The 26,510-nt window shown below is 34.5% G+C and overlaps 1 protein-coding gene and 2 long non-coding RNA genes across 3 annotated transcripts in view; 1 reads left to right on the forward strand and 2 right to left on the reverse strand.

The window, feature by feature from the left end:
* LOC139499993 (serine/threonine-protein kinase mTOR-like) overlaps positions 1 to 26,510 on the forward strand; it is a 427,410-nt gene that overhangs the window by 397,454 nt on the left and 3,446 nt on the right. The gene's annotated exons all lie outside the window — the stretch shown is intronic.
* On the reverse strand, positions 8,109 to 9,563 carry LOC139500000 (uncharacterized). Its single transcript, XR_011658285.1, has 3 exons — positions 9,431 to 9,563; positions 8,920 to 9,018; positions 8,109 to 8,248 (listed from the first exon to the last, which is right to left on the reverse strand). It is a non-coding gene; the product is annotated as an uncharacterized lncRNA (long non-coding RNA).
* LOC139499999 (uncharacterized) lies at positions 18,205 to 19,558 on the reverse strand. The gene is made up of 2 exons (XR_011658284.1): positions 19,422 to 19,558; positions 18,205 to 18,414 (listed from the first exon to the last, which is right to left on the reverse strand). It is a non-coding gene; the product is annotated as an uncharacterized lncRNA (long non-coding RNA).

The following is a 26,510-nucleotide window of genomic DNA, read 5'->3' on the forward strand; positions in this document are numbered from 1 at the left end:
ATATATCCTGAGAAAGGTAATAGAAGAGGGAACAAAACCTATACACTGAATATAGTGCACAGATGCTGTTTAAGGGAGTAAGGAGCGCCCGAATGCCAAAAACGGCTGATTTGAAGAAAAAAATGCTTCCTCTAGGACGTTATGATCGAATTTTGAACCCTTGAATCCCCTAATTACAGGTATATCCTATATATCCTGTAAAAGGTAATAGAAGGGGGAACAAAACCTATATAGTGAATATAGTGCACAGATGCTGTTTAAGGGAGTAAGGAGCGCCCAAATGTCAAAAACGGCTGATTTGAAGAAAAAATGCTTCCCCTAGGACGTTATGATCGAATTTTGAACCCTTGAATCCCCTAATTACAGGTATATCCTATATATCCTGAGAAAGGTAATAGAAGGGGGAACAAAACCTATATAGTGAATATAGTGCACAGATGCGGTTTAAGGGAGTAAGGAGCGCCCGAATGTCAAAAACGGCTGATTTGAAGAAAAAATGCTTCCCCATGGACGTTATGATCGAATTTTGAACCCTTGAATCCCCTAATTACAGGTATATCCTATATATCCTGAGAAAGGTAATAGAAGGGGGAACAAAACCTATATAGTGAATATAGTGCACAGATGCGGTTTAAGGGAGAAAGGAGCGCCCGAATGTCAAAAACGGCTGATTTGAAGAAAAAATGCTTCCTCTAGGACGTTATGATCGAATTTTGAACCCTTGAATCCCCTAATTACAGGTATATCCTATATATCCTGAGAAAGGTAATAGAAGGGGGAACAAAACCTATATAGTGAATATAGTGCACAGATGCGGTTTAAGGGAGAAAGGAGCGCCCGAATTTCAAAAACGGCTGATTTGAAGAAAAAATGCTTCTCCTAGGACGTTATGATCGAATTTTGAACCCTTGAATCCCCTAATTACAGGTATATCCTATATATCCTGAGAAAGGTAATAGAAGGGGGAACAAAACCTATATAGTGAATATAGTGCACAGATGCGGTTTAAGGGAGTAAGGAGCGCCCGAATGTCAAAAACGGCTGATTTGAAGAAAAAATGCTTCCCCTAGGACGTTATGATCGAATTTTGAACCCTTGAATCCCCTAATTACAGGTATATCCTATATATCCTGAGAAAGGTAATAGAAGGGGGAACAAAACCTATATAGTGAATATAGTGCACAGATGCGGTTTAAGGGAGAAAGGAGCGCCCGAATGTCAAAAACGGCCGATTTGAAGAAAAAATGCTTCTCCTAGGACGTTATGATCGAATTTTGAACCCTTGAATCCCCTAATTACAGGTATATCCTATATATCCTGAGAAAGGTAATAGAAGAGGGAACAAAACCTATATAGTGAATATAGTGCACAGATGCGGTTTAAGGGAGTAAGGAGCGCCCGAATGTCAAAAACGGCTGATTTGAAGAAAAAATGCCTCCCCTAGGACGTTATGATCGAATTTTGAACCCTTGAATCCCCTAATTACAGGTATATCCTATATATCCTGAGAAAGGTAATAGAAGGGGGAACAAAACCTATATAGTGAATATAGTGCACAGATGCGGTTTAAGGGAGTAAGGAACGCCCGAATGTCAAAAACGGCTGATTTGAAGAAAAAATGCTTCCCCTAGGACGTTATGATCGAATTTTGAACCCTTGAATCCCCTAATTACAGGTATATCCTACATATCCTGAGAAAGGTAATAGAAGGGGGAACAAAACCTATATAGTGAATATAGTGCACAGATGCGGTTTAAGGGAGTAAGGAGCGCCCGAATGTCAAAAACGGCTGATTTGAAGAAAAAATGCTTCCCCTAGGACGTTATGATCGAATTTTGAACCCTTGAATCCCCTAATTACAGGTATATCCTATATATCCTGAGAAAGGTAATAGAAGAGGGAACAAAACCTATACACTGAATATAGTGCACAGATGCTGTTTAAGGGAGTAAGGAGCGCCCGAATGCCAAAAACGGCTGATTTGAAGAAAAAATGCTTCCTCTAGGACGTTATGATCGAATTTTGAACCCTTGAATCCCCTAATTACAGGTATATCCTATATATCCTGTAAAAGGTAATAGAAGGGGGAACAAAACCTATATAGTGAATATAGTGCACAGATGCTGTTTAAGGGAGTAAGGAGCGCCCAAATGTCAAAAACGGCTGATTTGAAGAAAAAATGCTTCCCCTAGGACGTTATGATCGAATTTTGAACCCTTGAATCCCCTAATTACAGGTATATCCTATATATCCTGAGAAAGGTAATAGAAGGGGAAACAAAACCTATATAGTGAATATAGTGCACAGATGCGGTTTAAGGGAGAAAGGAGCGCCCGAATGTCAAAAACGGCTGATTTGAAGAAAAAATGCTTCTCCTAGGACGTTATGATCGAATTTTGAACCCTTGAATCCCCTAATTACAGGTATATCCTATATATCCTGAGAAAGGTAATAGAAGGGGGAACAAAACCTATATAGTGAATATAGTGCACAGATGCGGTTTAAGGGAGTAAGGAGCGCCCGAATGTCAAAAACGGCTGATTTGAAGAAAAAATGCTTCCCCTAGGACGTTATGATCGAATTTTGAACCCTTGAATCCCCTAATTACAGGTATATCCTATATATCCTGAGAAAGGTAATAGAAGGGGGAACAAAACCTATATAGTGAATATAGTGCACAGATGCGGTTTAAGGGAGAAAGGAGCGCCCGAATGTCAAAAACGGCTGATTTGAAGAAAAAATGCTTCTCCTAGGACGTTATGATCGAATTTTGAACCCTTGAATCCCCTAATTACAGGTATATCCTATATATCCTGAGAAAGGTAATAGAAGAGGGAACAAAACCTATATAGTGAATATAGTGCACAGATGCGGTTTAAGGGAGTAAGGAGCGCCCGAATGTCAAAAACGGCTGATTTGAAGAAAAAATGCCTCCCCTAGGACGTTATGATCGAATTTTGAACCCTTGAATCCCCTAATTACAGGTATATCCTATATATCCTGAGAAAGGTAATAGAAGGGGGAACAAAACCTATATAGTGAATATAGTGCACAGATGCGGTTTAAGGGAGTAAGGAACGCCCGAATGTCAAAAACGGCTGATTTGAAGAAAAAATGCTTCCCCTAGGACGTTATGATCGAATTTTGAACCCTTGAATCCCCTAATTACAGGTATATCCTACATATCCTGAGAAAGGTAATAGAAGGGGGAACAAAACCTATATAGTGAATATAGTGCACAGATGCGGTTTAAGGGAGTAAGGAGCGCCCGAATGTCAAAAACGGCTGATTTGAAGAAAAAATGCTTCCCCTAGGACGTTATGATCGAATTTTGAACCCTTGAATCCCCTAATTACAGGTATATCCTATATATCCTGAGAAAGGTAATAGAAGAGGGAACAAAACCTATACACTGAATATAGTGCACAGATGCTGTTTAAGGGAGTAAGGAGCGCCCGAATGCCAAAAACGGCTGATTTGAAGAAAAAATGCTTCCTCTAGGACGTTATGATCGAATTTTGAACCCTTGAATCCCCTAATTACAGGTATATCCTATATATCCTGTAAAAGGTAATAGAAGGGGGAACAAAACCTATATAGTGAATATAGTGCACAGATGCTGTTTAAGGGAGTAAGGAGCGCCCAAATGTCAAAAACGGCTGATTTGAAGAAAAAATGCTTCCCCTAGGACGTTATGATCGAATTTTGAACCCTTGAATCCCCTAATTACAGGTATATCCTATATATCCTGAGAAAGGTAATAGAAGGGGGAACAAAACCTATATAGTGAATATAGTGCACAGATGCGGTTTAAGGGAGAAAGGAGCGCCCGAATGTCAAAAACGGCTGATTTGAAGAAAAAATGCTTCTCCTAGGACGTTATGATCGAATTTTGAACCCTTGAATCCCCTAATTACAGGTATATCCTATATATCCTGAGAAAGGTAATAGAAGGGGGAACAAAACCTATATAGTGAATATAGTGCACAGATGCGGTTTAAGGGAGTAAGGAGCGCCCGAATGTAAAAAACGGCTGATTTGAAGAAAAAATGCTTCATCTAGGACGTTATGATCGAATTTTGAACCCTTGAATCCCTTAATTACAGGTATATCCTATATATCCTGAGAAAGGTAATAGAAGGGGGAACAAAACCTATATAGTGAATATAGTGCACAGATGCGGTTTAAGGGAGTAAGGAGCGCCCAAATGTCAAAAACGGCTGATTTGAAGAAAAAATGCTTCCCCTAGGACGTTATGATCGAATTTTGAACCCTTGAATCCCCTAATTACAGGTATATCCTATATATCCTAGGAAAGGTAATAGAAAGGGGAACAAAACCTATATAGTGAATATAGTGCACAGATCCGATTTAAGGGGTATTGGAGCGCCCGAATACCAAAAAAGACCTCATGTACTTTGCATGAGGACTGTGTTTTTAAAACATTGATGTAAAACGATTACAATTCTAGACTTTTTAGTGTTAAAGAAAAAAAGAATCATACTTTTAATCATGTGAAATAATCGAAAATTAAAGTGAGCCTTTTTTCCGGTATATTATCAGAAAATGTTTTTCGTGAGGTAAATATTTTTCTGTACAATTTCATTAAATGCCTAACATATTTTCCGTTAGTTTATTTTATGTTTGCCAAAATTGCAATGCTTAGAAGTCAGATGGAAGTAAGGACAAAATGGAGGAATTCATATCTATACAACTATTGCATGGAACTGATTACAAATTGACATTAGCAGGACTAAATAAAGATACGAACGCTGACAATCTGAAAAAGTAAACTGGACGTTACGTGAAGATACATTTCTACATCGACCGATTTTGCAAATTGGAAATTTATTGAAATGATTGTAGACGTGAAGCTATATATTTTTTTTTATTAAAAACACAAATTATGAAAGAATTGATTGCATACCAAATTACTTTTTTTTTTGGAATGGCTTATGGTGACTTTGGATGAAATAGTTAAATAACGATGTTCAATAAATATATAGGCATACATGTACTTGCCGACTTGTTTTTAAAGATTAAATGGGTATACTCCTGTCTGCAGTTGTAGTTCATAGTGCGTTTGCCCTGTGACTACTAGTATCAGTATTCTCAGATTTGGCAATATTCAATCCATTCTCTATATATTATCAGTAGTCAAACCTACATGGTAATCTTTCCATGTCTTGATTTGGACAACGGTTGTTTCATTTAGTTGGGCACTTAAATTCGTTGATAAAGTCATCAACGAAAACCACGAAAATTGGTTCCCCACGAATAAAAGTACTTTCACAGTATTACATTGGGAATAATACTTAAGTACATGATACTCCCAACCAACAATCACAGAAACAACAGACGAACTGCAGCAGACAACAACAAAAAACTGATTAGATCAAAAAGGAAATACAGGTTTGGTGTAATTTTCACAGTCGGTTGAATTGAAGGGTATAAGAAAATGTAATATCTTTGGTTAGAATTATTGCAAGCTGAACCGTGAAGTCATTATCAGGTAATGTATACTACCATCCTTTCGAAGAAGCATAATACTACAGACATAGATTGGTTATCTGTCGGAATAGTCTAGTCTTGAAGGAGGGTAGTTTACCTAACTTAATAATGATTTCACGGATCGTCTAGCTAACAAGCTAGGTAAAGATTTAACCTTTGCCTACACACTCAATGCAATGGGTTGTAAGCAATTTTTGCATAGCAATGATTCTATTAGTCCATATTCTTGGTTTCCTGTTATTTGGTTAGCTCCTAGGTAATACTACAAATCGAGTCTGTTGTGTTTGAATGTTTCTATTTTTGTGTTTATGTATCCTTTTTCGTTTGATTTTTCTCACATATTCATATGCATCATGAGCATATTGGTGTTCCATAGTTTATTTCATAAACAAGAATCGTCTGCCAGTTTATGAATTTATGATAATGGGGATAAAAAAGAGTTGATACAAAAATAACAACACAGAAAACTACGAGTAAGTGTATTTGACAAATGCTTTGCTCATATATTTCCATATTCTATGTGATATGTAATATAGAAAAACAGAATTACTATCTCAGCGAAATGATTCAATGGTATTAATGATTGTATATATATATATCGTAAAAGTGTGTGTGTTGCGGGGGGGGGGGGGGGGGGGTGTTCTTTATAGCTTTTTTGTCCAATCTTAACAACGGAAAAGCGTTTCCCGTTCATCTATTTCTTAGTTTTGATTCATACCATCTATGACATTCTTTATGGGGATATTTAAAACATTATTTAATATATAGATATAGGAAGATGTGGTGTGAGTGCCAATGAGACAACTCTCCATCCAAATAACAATTTAAAAAAAAGTAAACCATTATATGTCAATGTACGGCCTTCAACACGGAGCCTTGGCTCACACCGAACAACAAGCTATAAAGGGCCCCAAAATTACTAGTGTAAAACCATTCAAACGGGAAAACCAACGGTCTAATCTATATAAAATTAAAAAAACGGGAAACGAGAAACACGTATAAATTACATAAACTAACGACAACTACTGTACATCAGATTTCTGACTTAGGACAGGTGCAAACATGTGCAGCAGGATTAAACGTTTTAATGGATCCAAACCTTCGTTCCCTTTTTCTGAAACAATAGCATAACATCACAACATAGAAAAACACAATATGTCTTCATGAAACTTTTGAGAAATGCAGTTTGAATCAATCATAACATTTGAAATACAGCTAGGTATAGCAAGCAATACAATAAGATGTTTTTCTAGACTTGATATATATATAAACTCGGAAAATTTTCACCCATTCCAGGCGCGAATCTAGCCATGTTAAAAAAAAGGAGAGATCCAACCATATATTATACAGTCTCCGGGACAAGTTTGCAATTCCGCTGAGTGCAAAAGTTGTCACCTTAATTTTTGGAGTCAAGTCAAAATGAAGTTGATAACTTGGTTGGTATTGGTTCCCTGATATTTGTCCTAAAAAAATTTGGCTCTAGCACCACTGTTGAAAAAGTTATGCCCATTTTTGAACAATTTCCTCAGGGGAAAAGTAGTTTTCCTCAAGGGAAATTTAATTTAGGAAAAACAGTTTTCCTCAAGGGAAATTATTTTTTCCTCAAGGGAAAAAGATTTCCCTTAGGGAATTTGCTGCATGAATATTTCCTTCGAGGAAATTCTATTTCCTCTGAGGAAATTCTTTTTCCTCTGAGGAAATTTGATGCTTCAAATTTTCCCTTGAGGAAATTCTATCATTGTCTATTTCCTCTGAGGAAATTTGTGGCTTCAAATTTTCCTTCGAGGAAATACTTTTTCCTGTGAGGAAATTTTGAAAACTACAATTTCCTTTGAGGAAATTTTTGATAAACACTTTTCCTTAAGGGAAAATTCAAGACTACAGATTTCCTCTAAGGAAAAACATTGTTCTCTAAATTTCCTCTGAGGAATATTTTGTACATCAAATTTCCCCAAAGGAAATGTTTTCCACTATTTTTCCTCTATGGAAATTTTAAAACAGTTCAAACAGTATGAATATAATTTTTTCTAGTATGAATAATTGATCATTGTTGATACAAATGATAATAAACATGATTAAAACTTCAATAAATTTTCATTAATGAGTAAAATACAAAAACAAGTCATGATAGTCTGGTTGATTAATACAATACATTTAAAAAGAAAAACGCTATGAATATCATACCATTTGTGAAGTTATTAATATTGCACTCGTATATATTTGCAGATTAAATAAAATAAACACTTTTCATGTTAATTTAATTTTTCTTCTGTTTCAGCTGCTGTGTACAGTTATTCAATCCCCTACATAACAGTTCAGTACATAAATAATTCCATCCACCAGACATCTTCCTTCAATTGACAGAGAAAACATTTTTGCAATCTGTTCTTCAAACATCTTCCTTTGTCATTGGCTGTATATTTGATATGACGGAGCCATGTACACAAACAGATAAAGCAGTTGTTTATTTCGACAACAATTTTTTTTCTACATTTCTTACTAATCCTTCAGTGAATATGTAGGGTGTTGCATTTACTCAATTGTGTTCTTTTGCATCTATGATAGTACTCCATTTTTTTTTATAGCCATTTTGTTGAAATTTTCTAAATTTTTTTCCTGGAAAGCACACATTTCAATTCACATTAATCCAATTAGCACACAATGTTGAAAAGTATTAACTTTAAGTTTCCTCTTCAGTATTGACCTGTTGATGAACATGAAAACCCAGATGTCTGACCTATAAATACAAAAAATGAAAAAAATAAATTTATAAATGGAGAAATAACAGCAATATAAAATAAGCTTATCTTTCATGTTATATATGAACGTTTGAATAAACTTTTATTGGATATTCTTACTTATGAGTTTTCTTATTTCAGTGCCTTGTGTCCACGACTTAATATTAGTTGTTTTAGTGCCTTGCAGTGATATTTTCAGTTGAGCAACTTGCAACAGTTTTTATTTGTTCATATGTTGTGCTTTTTGAACCACTGTCCTAGAATAAGATTATGGTAAGGTTGAGTGCTCACAGACATTTTTTTTATTAATTGTTATTAGTTTTGAATTAATTTGGATTGCTTAAATCTTTTCATGTTTGGGTCTTTAACGGCCGACTCATAAAGTTTGGCAGTGGCGGATCCAGAACTTTTCATAAGGGAAAGGGGGGGCCTCTCCAGTCATGCTTCAGTGATTCCCTATATAATCAACCAAATGTTTCCCACACAAGGGGGGACAATCGGTTTTCTCATGATCGAAGCCCACCATTGGCCTTTAATCACTTGCATCAGGACCACTTCATTGAACTCTGGTGGAAAGATCACTGAATTTACCATACCGAATCTTCTTATTTTTTTTATAATAGTCATCATTCAAGGGCAATCACTTTTAATTATATAGAAGTGGCCTTACCATTTAGGCAGTATTGTCTTCTGCTTATCTTGTTTTGTCTATCATTTCTACTGTAACTGTTTACATATTTCTTTATCTTCTATATTTCTTGCCCTAGACCTAAAAAGGGTGAAAACTATCATTTAATGACTATAGTTGCATTACATTACATTATTATACATCATTATGTGTTTTTCTATATACAATAATATAAAATAAGGAATGAAATATTTCTGTTTTTTTCATTTCACAGACTATTTGCCAGTCAACAGTTTCAAAGACTATTACCACGATTACCTCGGTCAATAGTTTAACAAATAAACATTCCCTTACTTTTTCTTCATCGTGTTCATACTAATTTTTCATTGGACAACAATGACCTGATTAATTATTCTTTTATGATTGGTGTGCTTAACAAGGTTAAACTCTGAAATATTACTAACAGTATAACCTGCATGTGTCTGTTGTCATAAATTCAAATTAATGTATTACAGTCTGGGATATGACTCTACAGGGTTTTAATATAACTTACATGTATGTTATTACAGATACTTTCATGACTTGTCTACTCTTTAATCCTATTTTTTTTCTAAATCTGTAATAACAAATGTTTGTTATCCAAAAAAAACTTTCTACAGTTAACATGGTTAAGTATACATAAAGACAATAGTAATATTAATAGAACTTGTATATATTTTGACAAAACTAATGATGTATATTATTGTCCCTTTGAAACATTTTTTTTTTTAGTCCACAGCAACAATTGTATGTTATTTTCTGTAATAATCCTATAGAGTTATATCCTTGACTGTATTACTTACAGAAGCAATTAAAACAAGGGGCTCTCAATTAATTGCCTGAATTGCTTTTAAAAACTCCATTTAAATGTTCTTTGTATCTGTCATATTTTCTTCATAAGCAAAAAAAAAAGGCATTTTACTCCTATTTTTGGTCATGGTGGGTATGTTTCTTGAAAATAAAATACATAATTTATACTATATACTCTGAAACTCATTCAGCTGTTTCAAAGGAGATTTTTTTTTTTAGTCTTTAAAGGGCAATAACTCCTTAAGGGTCAATTGACAAATTTGGTCAAATGAAACTTAATAGTAGATTTTACTTTCAGAGGCGGATTTAGGGTTGATTATATAGGGAATCACTGAAGGGTGACAGAAGTGGGCCCCCTCTTAGGCAGCCAGTGGGCCCCCACTTATGAAAATTTCTGCATCCGCCACTGACTTTGCTAAACATGTTTACTGTTTAAGGAGGCTCGAGGGTATACAAATTTCAAAGAAAAAATAAACCCTTTTTTTTTTGCACTACAAATTTTATTCATTACTTTATTAGCTGTTACTTTATCATAAGGTATAAAAATTATTCAAAAAAATCAATTTGTTTTGGCACCAGAAGACTTTTAAAATTTATATATCATTGAAAAAAGCTCCAAATTATCTCCCTTTGCAGCAAAAATGTCATTTTTTGGCATTAAAAGTGAAATATTTTTTTCAACTCATAGGTGACCTATATCTTTTATCATTATTTTCAAATATGCTTTACTTAAACTAAACTTTTGTAAAATTTCAGCTATTTCTGTAATTTAGTTTGACAAATTCAGACAACTAATATTTGACCTTTTTAAACATGTTAAACAATACCAAATCACTCGACGTACTATTTTATCCTTAATCATGTTAATATTCAAAGAAATAAATTTGGAAAGAGTATTGAAATCAGTTGTAAGATATACACTATCCACACTAGACTGCTAGAGACCTTGCAGAGAAGAAATACTAATTCTAATCAAACATGGAATGAACTGAAATTAGGAAATTATCATCATTATAAGACAGTTTACCTAGTTTCATGGCAATAGCATACATGTATACTGGTACATTAAAGACTATATGGTCATTCTTATGTTTCAACTTTGCTTTGGGGTTAATTTTTTAATGTTTAACATGTTTAGGGCTTACAAATTCAACTATCAAGATTTGGGCCAACATAATTTAAATATTGCAAAATATCGCTTTGTATATACATGTATATATGACTTTATAATTTTGTATGTCACATGCATATATATTTTATTGTTCATATCATTTGCTGTCTCAAGATTTATTTTAATTCTTCAAACATCAAATTTATATGAGCCTATGTCTGAAAATAGAGATTTATAATCGGGCGGATCCAGTCATTTTAAAAAGGGGGGTTCCAACTATATGCTCCCATTCAAATGCATTGATCGTCCAAAAAAAAAGGGGGTTCCAACCCCGGGACCCCCCCTGGATCCGCCAAGGTTTAATTTGTAAAGTAATTTTTTAATATCTAATTCTTCCATATATCATGTATATATAAATATAAAATCATGTATATATATAATCTTCATATTTAACAGTGGCGGATCCAGTGGGGGGGTTCCGGGGGTTGGACCCCCCCTTTTTTTGGGCCGATCAATGCATTTGAAGAGGGGGGGCAAGGGGGGTTCCAATAACAGCAAAACAGTAAATTGATTTGGCTTAAAACAGATAACAAGGAATTGAAAAGTGATAATAACAGATAACAGTAAATGAAATCTTAAAATCAGTCCGGTCAAGGACCAATACATTAGATCTTACTAGAAAACTGGTTTTATGGACCTAGCTAGGCCTTAACAGAGACTTACATATATAAATATTCCTTTAACAAAAACAGGAACTAGTACTTTTGTTCAGTTTTAAGTTTTTCAGTTTTGAGTGTACATGGAATTTTTGTACAAATTACATTTTTTTACATATTTTAGTACAAATCATAGGGGTCTCATTGGGCTTATTGTTTAGTTAGAATCCTGTATCAAGCTTTTTGTTGCCATAATAGTAATTTCCTGTGTCCTGCAAGAATTTGTTTCCCCTGAGTTTTTACGCTTAATTATTCGACTTTCACATGTCACGCTTAAAATAAATCGACTAATCCAGGCATCCCTAGCCATATGTTTTCCTTTTTTTGTGATATTTATAATTGTCTGAATTTACATATTCCGTATGTATGGGGATACTGTTCTTTGTACACCCTGTGTACATGTATATTAAACTTAAATAACAAAAATGAAAACATATGGCCAAGAATATATCTGATGAGGATCATAATTAAAACAAAAATCAAGGGAATTCGATAGATCAATTTTTGGGCTTTTCTCTTTTTTTAATTTTTCAAGAAAATGAAGCCAGTGACACATTATATTTATTTGATATTTAGAGCACTTTTTCCTGAAAAGCAATTTTGATATAAAAAAAAAACATTGAAGCACAAATGTGTACAAAGTCAAAACATAAATTTTAATTTGTTAGAAAAATGTGTACAAAGTCAAAATACAAACTATAATTTGCATGATTTATACACATTTATTACAAATTATAATTTGTATGTAACAATTGTACATCTAAAGACATTTTCACAGACAATGGAATGTATTACAAAGAGTAATAATAATGTATACTGGAATGGTCCTTCTTACCCGACTGATATTTATATGTTTATGAGATGTATGTTACTGGAATCCTTCTGCAAATACGTGACCTTCATATCACCATTGGAAAGACCTCAATAGTTATTAGAAGATGTGGTATGAGTGCCAATGAGACAACTCTCCATCCAAGTCACAAATTCACAATGTTCAATTATCTTCAATTTCTACTTGAGTCTCAGAATTGTTTTTCTAATATTAAGGTATATAGGAATTTTTTTTCTGAGACAAGTGCCTGTGTTAAGATTGGCTGTCAAAATGCTAACATTCCAATTTTCAATAACAGTTAACAGCTAGCAAATACAATTTCACAATAACCGATAACAATAAAAACAATAGTCCTATAACAGCTAACAAGTAACAGGACAATAACAACTAACAGCAAATATATTTTCAGAATAACAGATAACAAAGAATTAAATTACCCCATAACAGCATAACAGCTAAACCCCTTGCCCACCCCCCCCCCCTTTTTGAATGGGATCATATATATAGTTGGAATCCCCCCCCCTTTATTCTGGGTTGGGACCCCCCTTTTAAAATGGCTGGATCCGCGCCTGTTTAATGTATAAATATCAGAAGGTAAAGAGTTACTTATTTATCATAATCATAATCATTCCACATTCATGAGTAAAACCAGGTCCCTGTTTAGGCCATGTCAGTTTCCGAATTTTATTTTTTCTGAGACGCCATAGCCGTAGGAAGGAGAAGTGAAGTGACTTATAGGGAAAACGGTACTATTTATTCTGCCATAGGCGACAATGTTAACATTTTCTAAATTTACCACTTTTTAAGATAAAAACCTGAATAAAACAGTTATATGTTGTGTTAGTACTTTATTATTGTGTTTTAAAAATTAAAGCCAAATAGTATCATGACCAACTTCCAACGGAGCTTGTTTATGTTATCCATGCCCACCGTCATTTTGCACCAAATTTATGAAATTTTGCAAGTCTTTTCGAATAATTCTCTAGAAAATATTTCAATAAGTTTCAAAATTTATATTGTAAATATACACACTGCAGTTATTCATAGATAAATAAAAAATATATTGTACCCTTACATCCAATCACAGCGCTCTTAAGTTGACTTCCTACGCCCTGGCTTGGGTACACAAAAGGCCAACCTAATGCTGGGAAAATTAAATACTACCGTTTTCCCTATACTGTGACATAAAGATATAAAGAATTCTTATGACATTATTAATGCAATACTGGGCTATTGTGAAAACCTTGGCTATAATAAATACTTGTATGTCCCCAGTACTTAAAGAAACATACATCATTTTATGTCCCCACCCCTACATGCTGGTTTACCTCATTCTCTACTTCTTTCAGAAAAGCCTTAATAAACAACCTGTATCCAATCATATCTTATCTTATTTAAAAAGAATAATAAATAGTTTCATTTAAACAGATAAAATGGACAGTTCCATTCAATTTGTATTCATTTTATCAAAGATTTAGAACAAATGCACAAATTCAAGATTTTTCATACTAATCTCCATTCCATGCTTTAGTATATGCCATATTGTGGTTAAAAATTTCAGAGCTTGTTATAAAATCTATTATTGTGTCTTGAGCATACATGTCAACCTCTGACAATGGGAAATCATGTCATGACATGACATGACATGTCAAAAAGCGTGTGAAAACGCGTGACGTAGATGCGGACTTTTTAATATGAATGTGGTAATGTTCATAATTTCACATACAAATTTGTTAATATACTAAAAACAATATATATTCTACTGTGAACTTTTATCATATTAAACAGTGGTCTCTTATGTCATGTATGTTGTTTTTAAAGCACCACCACTAGGCACATATTCAAAACAACTGCCAGTTTCAAGTTTAGTTACATTTATTTGATAACAGCATACAACAATGTACAATATAAATGTAACATAGTCAAGTTCTGATCAGAATTCAGTGTCAATATTTCTTTATAATTGAAAATGCTCTCCCACAGTAGGAATTGATATTTGAAAGAATGTCATTATGTTGTTTTTTTTGCAATGTAAAATGTCATCTATTATCTCTGCCATTCACTCAGCTCCCATTGCTATTGCCTGGTCAAAACTGGGTAGTTCATCAGAAGATAGCTGGTACTATGAGAGTTGATCCAACAGTTCTGTGATATTGTCATCCCCATGGCCTGTAGAATCTGTTGGCTATATAATTTTGAAACTGAAATTAAAAAAGAAAAATGTTTTATAAATTTGATTTCCATTAAATAAACATGTTACATTGTATTTCTCCTCTCACATGTATTGTTTTTGATCATTGCAACAAAGAATGCACAATACGTTACCTGTCACTCGATCATTACAACTCGAACTCCAAAATATAATTTAAAAAAATCTTGGTACGTACACATCGTTTTGAATTAAAAAATCGGCGCTTTAGACGACGGTACAGGCCTGAAAGCGACCTCTTTCTGTGCACATTTCCCCTATTAAGTGAATTTGAAAGAAAGTAACAAAATCGTTAAAACTAATCACAAACTACTTACCTTTTACTGTTTGTCCAGGGGAAATCATAGAGAGGGGAGCCTAACTCGCTTCAGATGATATTCAGACAATGGCGGCTTTATTTCGGAAATATCTAGATTTTACATAACAAATAAACATACAGTCCGAACATACCGATAAATTATCCTGCTAATTCGATTGGCTTAAAGTTTTTTTGTGTTTTTATTTTGATAAGTGTATGAACCCTTGACCGGTTATTTGGGGTCTTCTTCTACACTCCCAAAATAGGATAACAAACACGTGCTAGCACACGAATGCACTCACTTAGAGTGTTTTCTACGTGTAATATAAAAACGAAAAAAAGGGGGGGGAAGGGGGGATTGAGTTAAATTAATTGAAAATGAATTTAACTGGTTTGATTCGTTAAATTCAGAAAACAGTAGTATACCGATATACATATTTCATTAATCGAGTTAAATTAATTGAAAATGAATTTATATTCAGGAAGAAATTTACATAAAATGTTGTCAAAATGTGTTGGATATTAATAAAAAGGGACTCCGCGTGAAGTGGTATTATAATATAATTATATATAAAGGCTCTGAGAGTGTCACCAAATTATAGCCTCAGATAATAGCTAGCTCTATCTGCAATATTATTAAATCAAAACTTCTATTTTATTCTTACATTATTCACATGATGATCTTTCCGTATTTCTGTTCTTTTTAAATCACAGTATTGACAAAATAAAAACTAGAAGATTCCAGAATGTATATGAATAATGCAGGTATACAGAGGTTGGACATAATAGAAATTGTGTAATTATTATCCTGCACTGAAAACCAGTCCAATATTAATTTAGGGAAGAACCTCTCATATATATATAGTTTTCATGCAAGTTGGCTACTTTAATTTGCTTCAATGATTCCCTATAATCAACCAAATTTTTCCAACGATAGGGGGATCCGCCTATATGCTGATTCGGTGAAAAATAGCGGACCCAGGCCCCCCTTTCGTTGGAAAAATTTGGTTGATTATAGGGAATCATTGAAGCATTACTGGAGCCCCCCACCCCTTTTAGGTCAGTCAGCGGGCCCTCCTTAGGAAAAATTCTGGATCCGCCCCTGATCAGCATAGGCGGATCAAGGCACAATTTAGAGTGACAAAATTTATATACAAGTAACAACTCGTCTAAACATCAACCCAACAATGTTAGATCTGTAAATTTGCTTTCGCAACCCATGCTACTGAGATATTGCGACCCCTAATCGCCTGCACTGTACATAGCCGTCCCGCTAGACCACACGACCACTAGGGCTTATATACATATATATTGTGTCCTTGGTTCAATAATTTGTATCTTTATTAAATCTGGATTGCAAATCTTTGATAATTATGACAGTTTGAAGCTATGACATAAGAAACAGGTGGCCATATGGCAGAGACATATATACACACATGTCTCTGGCCATGGGAACCGTTTATAATGTTTCTTTATATTAATACCTCTAAATTAAGAATCAGATTATTATATATGCCTTTTGGGAGTTTGAAAAAATATATATACCATTATTTGATATAAACATCAAGAATAGATCTATTCAGAGGCGGATTTAGGGGGGGGGGGGGCCCTATTTGGGAAAAACTTTGGTTGCTTATATAGGGAATCACTGAAGCGTGACTGGAGCGGGCCCCCTCTTATTTCAGTCAGTGTGCCCCCACTTATGAAAATTTCTGGATCCGCCACTGCTATTCATTTGTTGTTTCCTACACATTGTAATAGCTATCTATATATCATGTATATATACGCTGGTGTTACTCCAGGAAATGTTATCGTTGACGGTTCGCTGCCGACGAAACGGCTTTCAATATCGTGAATTTATTAAACAATACGGATACAGGAATTAGGAGTTTCCAATTCACTCCCACGTCAATTCTTTCTAGAAAGAGGACATCTTAAAATTAAAACTCATACATTTGTCATAGGCGTGCTAAATGTTTTGTTTTTGTATATCAACCAAAGATGCAGACACTCGAATTTTCTTCGTTAAAACAAATGTCCTTTTCTTGACAAACACGTCCCATTAACTTTATGGGGCGGATTTCACACAGAAGCTTATTTGAGCATGTTACAAGAACTATAAGAAGCTGACATACGTACTCATCTTTCTTATTTGTTGTTTCCAGCTGCAGTCAGTGATGTAACCATCAATCGTACGTCGATAATTTTATAATAATAAAGCTTCATTTAGGGTCAGTCCAGGTTTTGCAGATTCCACTACTATAACTTCGTCTAGGTTGGGGACCCCTCCATAAACCCCTTTTAAAAATCCAACATCTGCATCAGGTTGTATTAACTGAAGCACATCTTATTCCCATGGAGATTTTTAGATCAGCCCATGTTCAGGGTTTATTGACTTGAGAGCTTTTGCATGCAGAGACACAAATGAGTTATTTTTCGGTAGATTCATTTGGTCTCTGGTGGAGAGTTGTCTTTTTTCAATCATTAGCAATCTTACCACATATTTTTATTTATTATAAGGGTGAAATTTCTGTGTGTCAACCGTTTGTTCTTAAATTTTAAGCTGTTAGACCGTCACAAGTTACAGGAGAATTAAGCACTTACAGTATGTGTAAGCCCAACACATTCTCATTCTGTATGACCTTGTTCTAAGTAAGTAGTGTGAAACTCTGGTTGCTTTTGGTCATATTAAGTTTTATTTGTTTGACACTTGCACTTTTAAATGACTTGGGATCCTGATTTTACACCAATAAACAACACTACTTATAAAAACACCATAATGATCAATGTGACAGGGATATCTGCATACATACGATATCCTTTGCCTAACCTAGGACCATATATCTTAAAAGTCGAACAACAAGAATGTGTCCCCAGTACACGAATGCCCCACTCGCACTATCATTTTCTATGTTCAGTGGACCGTTAAATTGGGGTAAACCCTCTAATTTGGCATTAAAATTAAAAAGATCATATCATAGGGAACATGTATACTAAGTTTGAAGTCGATTGGACTTCAACTTCATCAAAAACTACCTTGACCAAAAACTTTAACCTGAAGCGGGACAGACGGACTAACGGACGCACAGACCAGAAAACATAATGCCCCTCTACTATTGTAGGTGGGGCATAAAAAACAACAAGAATTGTCAGCACTAGATACATTGACCAAAGGACCACCAAATTGTAATTGAATAAGATTACCAAAGATTGCAAATAAATTGGAAAGAGGGTTAAATAAATATGAGTCTAATTGGAGCTCGGTAATATACATGTAGCTATATATAGGTAAGTGTGAATAGAAAAAGAAAATTAAGAGTCTACTCTTTAATTACACTTATATTCATTTCTCTCTCAGTCATACAATGAATATGTTTGTTGTCTTGTTAATAGTTGAACATCTTCCTAAAACACACGTCTGTTTTTTTTTTATTTTACTCTTAAGAACAAAATCTGCTTCAAATTAATCAATAATGTAGATCACAATTATATCCTTCATCTTCACCAGTTTTGCATTCTAACCTGAAATTATAATGTTATTCATGTAGTGAAAAACAAATCCAATATAAGAAAAAAAATTACAATTATATGCAATTTAAAAGTACAATAAAATGTGACTTATATATTAATGTCTTATAAAGACAATAACACTTCTCATTTTATTGCAGATATAAAAAATAGTTAGAAACAAAACTATTACATTGTTCTAAGCTTTATCAAATTATCATAAATGTGTAACTAAATTTTACAAAAGCATTTCAATCTAAAAAATGTGATTGAAATAATCAATGATGTTCTTAAAAAGTGGCAGCCCTGTCACCTTGATCCCAAAAATGAAGAAGGTCAATGTTGTTGTTGTCTTGATTGTAAACTATTCAAAAGTTTGTGGTTGTTTAATTCTCTTATTTTAGAGTGTCATGTATTTTATATTGGTATACATGTAGATGCTCAGTCGCAGATCCAGAACTTGTTGTACTCTGACTGACCTAAGGGGACTGCTCTCAGTCATGCTTCAGTGATTTCACATATAATTAAGCAATTTTTTTCCACCAAAAGGGCTTCAGTCTTCACCCAGCCCCCTAGATCAGCCTATGGTGCTCATTACAAAGTACATCAATATTTTAAAAGTAAACTGTTCCAGTACATTTTTCCATGCAGTTTGGCTCAATCTTAATTACACCTACATGTATGAAAGATGGAAAAATCTGCAAATACAGGACTTAATTTCAATGAGACTACAAAATTTGAAGTCTGTGTTGTTAAAATGGTCAACAGCTGTATACTATAAAAAATATTCGGATATTTTACATGGCAATGTTAATACACATGTAGACAATAATATTTTAATATTTGTTTATGCACACATGTACTTGTTTGTATTCTTAAATCTTTGAACTTTCATTTCATTTGAGACCGAGTTACATTTGTAAGTCAATAACAAGAAGAAGAATCATCATTTTCTATGAAATATTACATGCAACTTTCTCACAAGTAAAAATAACTATTTGAGTATAACTTTAATATCTTACCTTCTTTCAATCATTTTGTACATGTAGTTTATGAAAAGTAATGTGTTACATCACAATTAACAACATGTACAACTTATTAAAGAATCAAAGAACTACAGCAGTGTTTTCATAGTCTGTATATAAATTGAAAAATCATCTAGGATGTTGATTCTACATGTATGTCTTTCCACTGACTGAAATTATATGAAGGCATAATATGAATATGGACATGACTGGATCATTCAAAGCATAAATAAATATTATAGTGTAGGGTAGCATATTAAGATTGAAATAACTTCAAGAATGATGGAGATATATATTGTTTTGCAACATGATAAATTGCAAATACAGATACATAGGTGATATGTATAACCTTTTCCAATATTGTTTGGGTTTCATGTGGATATTAATGCTCTGCAATAAAAGAGTGGAATGCCAATATGTAAAAAAAGATTGATAAAAACAGCTTGTAACACCAAGAAGGATGAGAGACAAAGAAGTTATTGGAACTTTATTGATCTAATCATATATTTCTTATAGTTCCCCCCCCCCCCCCCCCCCCCCCCGAGAGTAATTCCCAAGTCCAATGAAGTGAAACTGAACAACATCTGATACTTGTTTGAATCCAAACTGATACTTGTCAAATCATTATACATGTATATATATATTGTCAATGTATGTGTGTATTAGAAATATAAATAAGAAGATAAGGATGGCATACCATATATATGATTGCCAAGGACACAACTCTCTGTCAAAGTACATGTATTGGTGTAACAATGTATTGAAGTTAGTAAATTTTAAATTACAGATGAATAGAAATATTCAAACCATACAATGCCTATACGTTTTCAATGATCCACCACGTGTGTTAAAGTACACAAACAACCGGTTATGGTTGCTCATTTGAATAACAATGAAGCGGCATAACATGTGCGTCAAAATGCATAATTTGCATCCGATTTGCAATGAGGTTGTCATATAAACATTCAAAAACCTATTAAACTTCTATCGCACCTTTAATTTCAAGAAATTTTTTATCCAAAAACGAGCAATTGTGAAAAATTCATAAAACCAAGACTTGGTTTTATCAGACATGTGTTTTTGCAACATTCTTGGCAATGCTGAACTTTTTCTCAATAACCATCATAATTTTGTTTATAAAAATATGATAACATCAAAATTTTCAACTCACAGTACAATAAAAACTAATTCAATATGAAATTGGTTTGCTCGATTTTCTTAATTCAACATTTCAAATTGACGACTTACCTCTTTGAGTAACATCAGTTTTTTCCAATATGGCGCCAATCCGGAAGTTAGGGAGGCCTGGTTTGTCCATATAGAAAAATAAACAATATGGCAGCCAAATAATTACTTCGAAATTTTCGGTATTTATCGCCGAATAAGGAAAAAACCCGAGAATAGCGATATCACTAACGACCACAAAGTGAAAAGAACGAAAATGCGTGTGCGTGTGCGTGTAAAGTGTTGAAAAGCGTGTACACGCCATGTGACAAAATCCTCGCGTGTAAACCGTTGAAAAAGCGTGTATTACACGCGAATATCATGTCACTTGACATGTATGGTCTTGAGATGATGAAAACAAAGATATTAGACACTTTAAACATTAAATATGCAAAATACTCAGCTGTAAAGTTGCCTTTGTTGCCTGTATTAATCAATTAAAAAGCTGAATTATGTCCCTTGGGAGTATTAATTTCCAACAAAAGTCCTTTCAAACAGTAGGAAATGAAAAATTATTTATGTCTGATATAATAAAAGAAAGAAACTACAAAATGAAGCACTTTTGAAATATTTGCTGCTTGAATTATCAAGAATGTGAACAATTCTTTACACAGGAAAGTATAAATTCTATGTAAATTTAGCCTCAAGTGGGCCTCTTTTTTTCTTAGATGAACAATTCTAACACTGAAAATGCTTCCAATGTGACCAAATATTGCCTAATTCTATAAACAGTACAAACTAAACCAGACAGTTTCCCATTTTAAAAGATTATGTTTACAGAAATACCCAAATGATACAATTAGGGAATTACGCAGCAAAAAAGGCAAACATTTCAGTAAAAAATATTTGTCGCGACTTGAATTCTGATGTTTCCAATTGAAAAAATCATTGCGAAAGGTGAAATCAAATACAAAAGAACTATAATATGGTGCATTTTACACAATATAGTTAATATTGACATTCTAGAATAAAGTTTTATATCATTACCAATCAATTTGACCTAATATGATGACTCAGCACTTTTCTCAACACAGTATTGTTCTCAGTGAAAAATTTCTATTCTTTGTGATAAAAATCAAATGTACTAATCAAAAGCTTCAAAATAGTATAACAGAATTCAAGTCTGAGTGACTTTGATTTCCCTTGCTATCTTCAGTATACTATATATATAATCCAGAGACATGTAATACAATGTCTCTGATATATCATACAAACCCAACAGTAATAATTATACCTTTTAGATTTTCATCGTTCAGTGCAAATGGATGGCTAATAATAATAGGCGGCCCATAAAATTGTAGGGGAATGGAACCAACATTGATCGGATCCGATATGAAGTTCCCATTAACGGAGAACCTCTAACTTTGAGGTAATATTATTAGTGTCGTTGGTCTCACAGATGAATCTGAATTAATGTGAATATTGCAAGTACATTTTTTAGCAGAGAAGAGACAATTGTCAACTTGCGCATTATCATTATCTCGCAGTTATTTGCGGTTAATTGTAGCAGCTGACAGGTGCTCCTGAATACAATGTATTTTAATAATCAATCAATAGAATTTTGTGTATTTTTCTACTACAAGATATCAAGGATTTGTATAGTGAAGATATTGTTTTTGCTTATTATCATGCCCGTTGCTGGACAGGGTACCATAATTAAAATTGTGAACCTGAGTCCTCAGTACTAGTCTATGACTTTTCTCGTCGGGTCGGGGGTGGCTCGGTTGCACCTCAATAATTAATTGACAGGGGGTGCCGCTGTGTTATGTTACCCCACCCTTTTCATATAATTTAAATTTCTGAACTATATACCTTTTCATATGATATATTGCGTACGGGTGAAAATGTTACTTTTTCCAATTTTTTTTTTTTTTTGTGTTTCGTTTGGTGGGGGATACGTGTAGCCGAGATGATAGTTTCCCCGACCTATTCACATATTTTAAAGCTTGAAAAGATGACATATTCCAGCGGCACGCCCAATCACCTTGTATATATAGGAAGTGGACCCTCCGAGGATTTTTAAATAAAAATTATATTTATATTCAGTTGTGGATCGAAGGAGGATGGGATGTCTCCATTCAAATGCATTGATTGTTCACAAAAAGGGGAGTCCTACCTAGACATATAAGTTGGAGCCTCCTTTATCCTGACTAGATCTGCCCCTGATATTGCATGCATGTTTATCAAGTGTTGGGTTACTTTAGCATAACGGATATCACAGAGAGGGTTTTAAAATGACGAGGAATTATAAGTATACAATTACTGAAAAGAGGAAGAGTGCAAGGACGAATGGGAATTAAATTAAAAATTTGCCACTTCACGATATTCGAAAAAGTACCTTGAACGTTGTTTTCATCATCTTGTCTGAAATACTCTGAATAATGAGCTTCAAGGCGAAGCGTGAAAACATATTAGTCATGTGAAAATAAATACCAATGACAAACGTTGTACGGACAAACCCTTTAAAAATCCCTCAATAAATATTCATGTTGCGTTTTCTTCTTCCAGTAGCAGTCACCGTCAACTGGTTGACAAATATCAGGGAACCAATACCAACCAAGTTATCAACTTCATTTTGACTTAACTTCAAAAATTAAGGTGACAACTTTTGCACTCAGCGGAATTGCAAACTTGTCCCGGAGACTGTTATATCCCCATTCAAATTCAGATATCTTCTCCCCCCTGTTATAACCCCTGGAACCAGCCCCATCCCATCCGTGGATACGCTACTGCATTTAATATATAGGCAAACAAAAGACTTCCTTTCAGCGGCTTATAGATGCATTCACCATTTAAATAATACAAAGAACAAACCAACTGATACGTAGTCCGGGTTACCAAGCATGGAAAACTATAGCATTTGATTTGTGTGTTTCACGGAATAAATTTAGATTTTTGCCATTTGATTAGGGACTTTCCGTTTTAAATTTTTCCTTGGAGTTCCGTGTTTTTGTTATTTTACTGTTTTTCTGTAATCGTGTTTACTCATGGATACAATTGCGTTCCTCTACTTGCAGTATACAAATAAGGATTATGGTATGATTGCCAATGAGACAGCTATACACAAAGTTCAAATGGAGTGGATGTAGCAGATATAGGCAACCATATGGTATTCCACAGTGAGAAAAAGCACACATAGCATATGACCGACTTATGGTCCCCGATAAGAAAATTACGAAACAATTAAATTTAGAATATTCACAGCCAAAATAATAACAAAAATCGAAAAACAAATGTGACAGACATGGCAAACGACAAAAGCACTACAAAAAATAGCCTGGGCAGGCACATAAAGAATGTAGCAGGTGAAACCTGTTTATGAGCACTAAACCCTCCCCTATCCTTGGCCATTGGTATAACAGTGCAACATGAGAACAAACTATAAACAACAGCTGAGAACGGCTTAACTCACCAGATTGATCAATATAGACAAACATGTTACAAAAACAATTTACAATATATAAACGTGTATGTTGAACATATGGACCATTAATGTTGTATTTATACATGTACAAATGCATTTGAATTGAATAAAGTCTAGTTTTCACGATCTTCAATTTTGAGGTGTCCAAATACTTTTTTAATAATGCCTCGTTCACATGCACATTTATTCGAATCGAATACGAACCGGAAGCAAAAGCTAATTAGATTATTCTAATAAACGAAAATGCATTTCTAATGCGAATCGAATAATGCAAATTAGCGATTTCGACTCTAATTTTAAAAGGCATTCAAAAACCAAATACAGAGTTGTATATGTCGAGTTTCTCGTACACTGTACTAAAAGTATGGAATGCGCTCCTTTAATATATCAAAAAAACAAATACAGTATTTGTCAGGCTTTTTCTAATGGTTAGTCTTGATGACAATATCGGACGAGGACGTGGGCCTCTGTTTTGTAATGAGATTATGTTTCATGGCAATTAGACTTGCTTTGATTTGCTCTGTATCCTGTTGAAGTTGACCTTTGCCTGCAATAACTGAGATTTCTGGAGTTTGTCTATGGAGATGCCTACGGTTGTTCTAAGGGACTTTATCATCTCTGGCTTGGTGGGGGTGTTGCTGGTCGATAGGCATTACACTTGAATATATTTCTATCTGGCGATCTACCGCGATTATACTGCTATGGGGATCTTCCAAGTGTATATTTATCAGCTGATCTTCCATTAATCTGGTAATCTTCCACGATTACATCGATCAGAAGACCCAAGGTTATTATATTGATCGGCCAATCCCCGGTTAAGCTGATCAGTTGAAAGCAGCTAGTATGTGACAATTTAAGTGAGGTTACGCACCTTATTTTCCAAAGGACTGCTCATATTCCCTTTATCGGTCGGTGATACTGCGCCATCAGCAAAGAAGACTTGCCGAATGCTGATTGGCATAATTGGCACTTTTTGAGCATATATCGCCATCAGGCTGGATATTGAGGTTTTCAATTGTTTAAACGCCTTGTTTATCGTTTCGGTGTTCCTCTCTATCTTATGCCTTACATAATTATTATCATTTCATCGTCGGAGGAATGATTTGGTTCCAATCTGGTCTGAGTGTCTTTCTTCCTGAAGCGCTGCTTCAATGCTTTTCTTAAGGCATTGGAATCATTATCTATGTTTACTTTGCGAAAGTACTCCTAGGCAACATCAGCCAGGCAATCCAAGAGACTACACACTTGTGCCCTGTTTTCCCATTGTCCTCTACTGGCAGTCCGTTCAATTGGTATCTGAACGCCTCCCAAGTCATTGATCCCTTTCTTTTGAATATTTGCATCTTTGGGAGCTGTGGGCGTCAGCTCATGTTCCTTGCAGCAGAATTTTCTTACCTTTGTGTATATTCTCTCTCCACAGAGGAGTCCGGAGAATAGCTGATGCCACTCTCATTTCCTTTGCCCTTTCCTGGATCGTTCAGTGGAGTCAGCTTGCTGTTGTGGCAAGCCTGTTTGAGCTCCAGGAGCTGATGATCTTGTCATAATTGGAGTAATAAGTGTGGGAGGAGGATTTGTCATTGATTCGACAGGGATGATACTGGTAGTAGGCACTGCAGCCAGCATTGGAGAATCTTGACAAAGGGCCCTTACATAGTACTTCAACCTTTTGGTGAAGACACCAAATTTGCATTCAACAGAGTTGGTGCGCTTGATAGCTTGATAACTAATTGGGAAGAGACCCAAGGCAGAGAGTTTGTTATGTACTATTGGTGTACTTGCGTTGTACTGGCTAAGGTCAAATTTTGGCTTAGATGATGTATCCATTGCAGGAATTTTTAATTCTTTATTTCTCTTCTCCACTAATTCATTTACAACAGATATCTTTTTTTGGAAAGTACCCTGTTTTTAAATGCACTTTAAAATTGAACTGTGTCTCCCTCCTCAGTTGCTGTCAGGTCGTCCATCCGTCTTACCACAGCATTGAATTTCTCATGGTCTGACCGTCAATTCCACCAAGCGCTCACCACTAGCCTTGTGGTCTAGCCTGTGTTCAGACTGTTGAAGTTGCTGATATATTGCTCCCATCTGTTCATTATTAACATTCATTGCCTCTTTTTGTTCAGCTTACATCGCTATGAGACCAAAAAGTATTATATCAATTCACGCTTTGCTCTGTTTTATATTGCGGTCAATATAAGCTGTTCTTTGAGCATTATATTTTCTATCTGCTTAAAATTCTTGGTACAATTGTTGAATAGTCATTTCCGAGTTGTCCTCTGTTAAAGTGTCTTCAGCTTTGGGGTTCGCCACTATATCCCCAAGTGATTCAGTTTCTGACATTTCAATATTCTTGGCCTAAATTCTTGCCATTTCACTGATTGGTGGTAATACAATTCTCAAATCACACTATGATATCTCAAATAGCAATATATAGCAAA

This window comes from Mytilus edulis, chromosome 13, assembly GCF_963676685.1.
Source record: "Mytilus edulis chromosome 13, xbMytEdul2.2, whole genome shotgun sequence".
In the NCBI taxonomy this organism is placed as follows: Eukaryota; Metazoa; Mollusca; class Bivalvia; order Mytilida; family Mytilidae; genus Mytilus; species Mytilus edulis.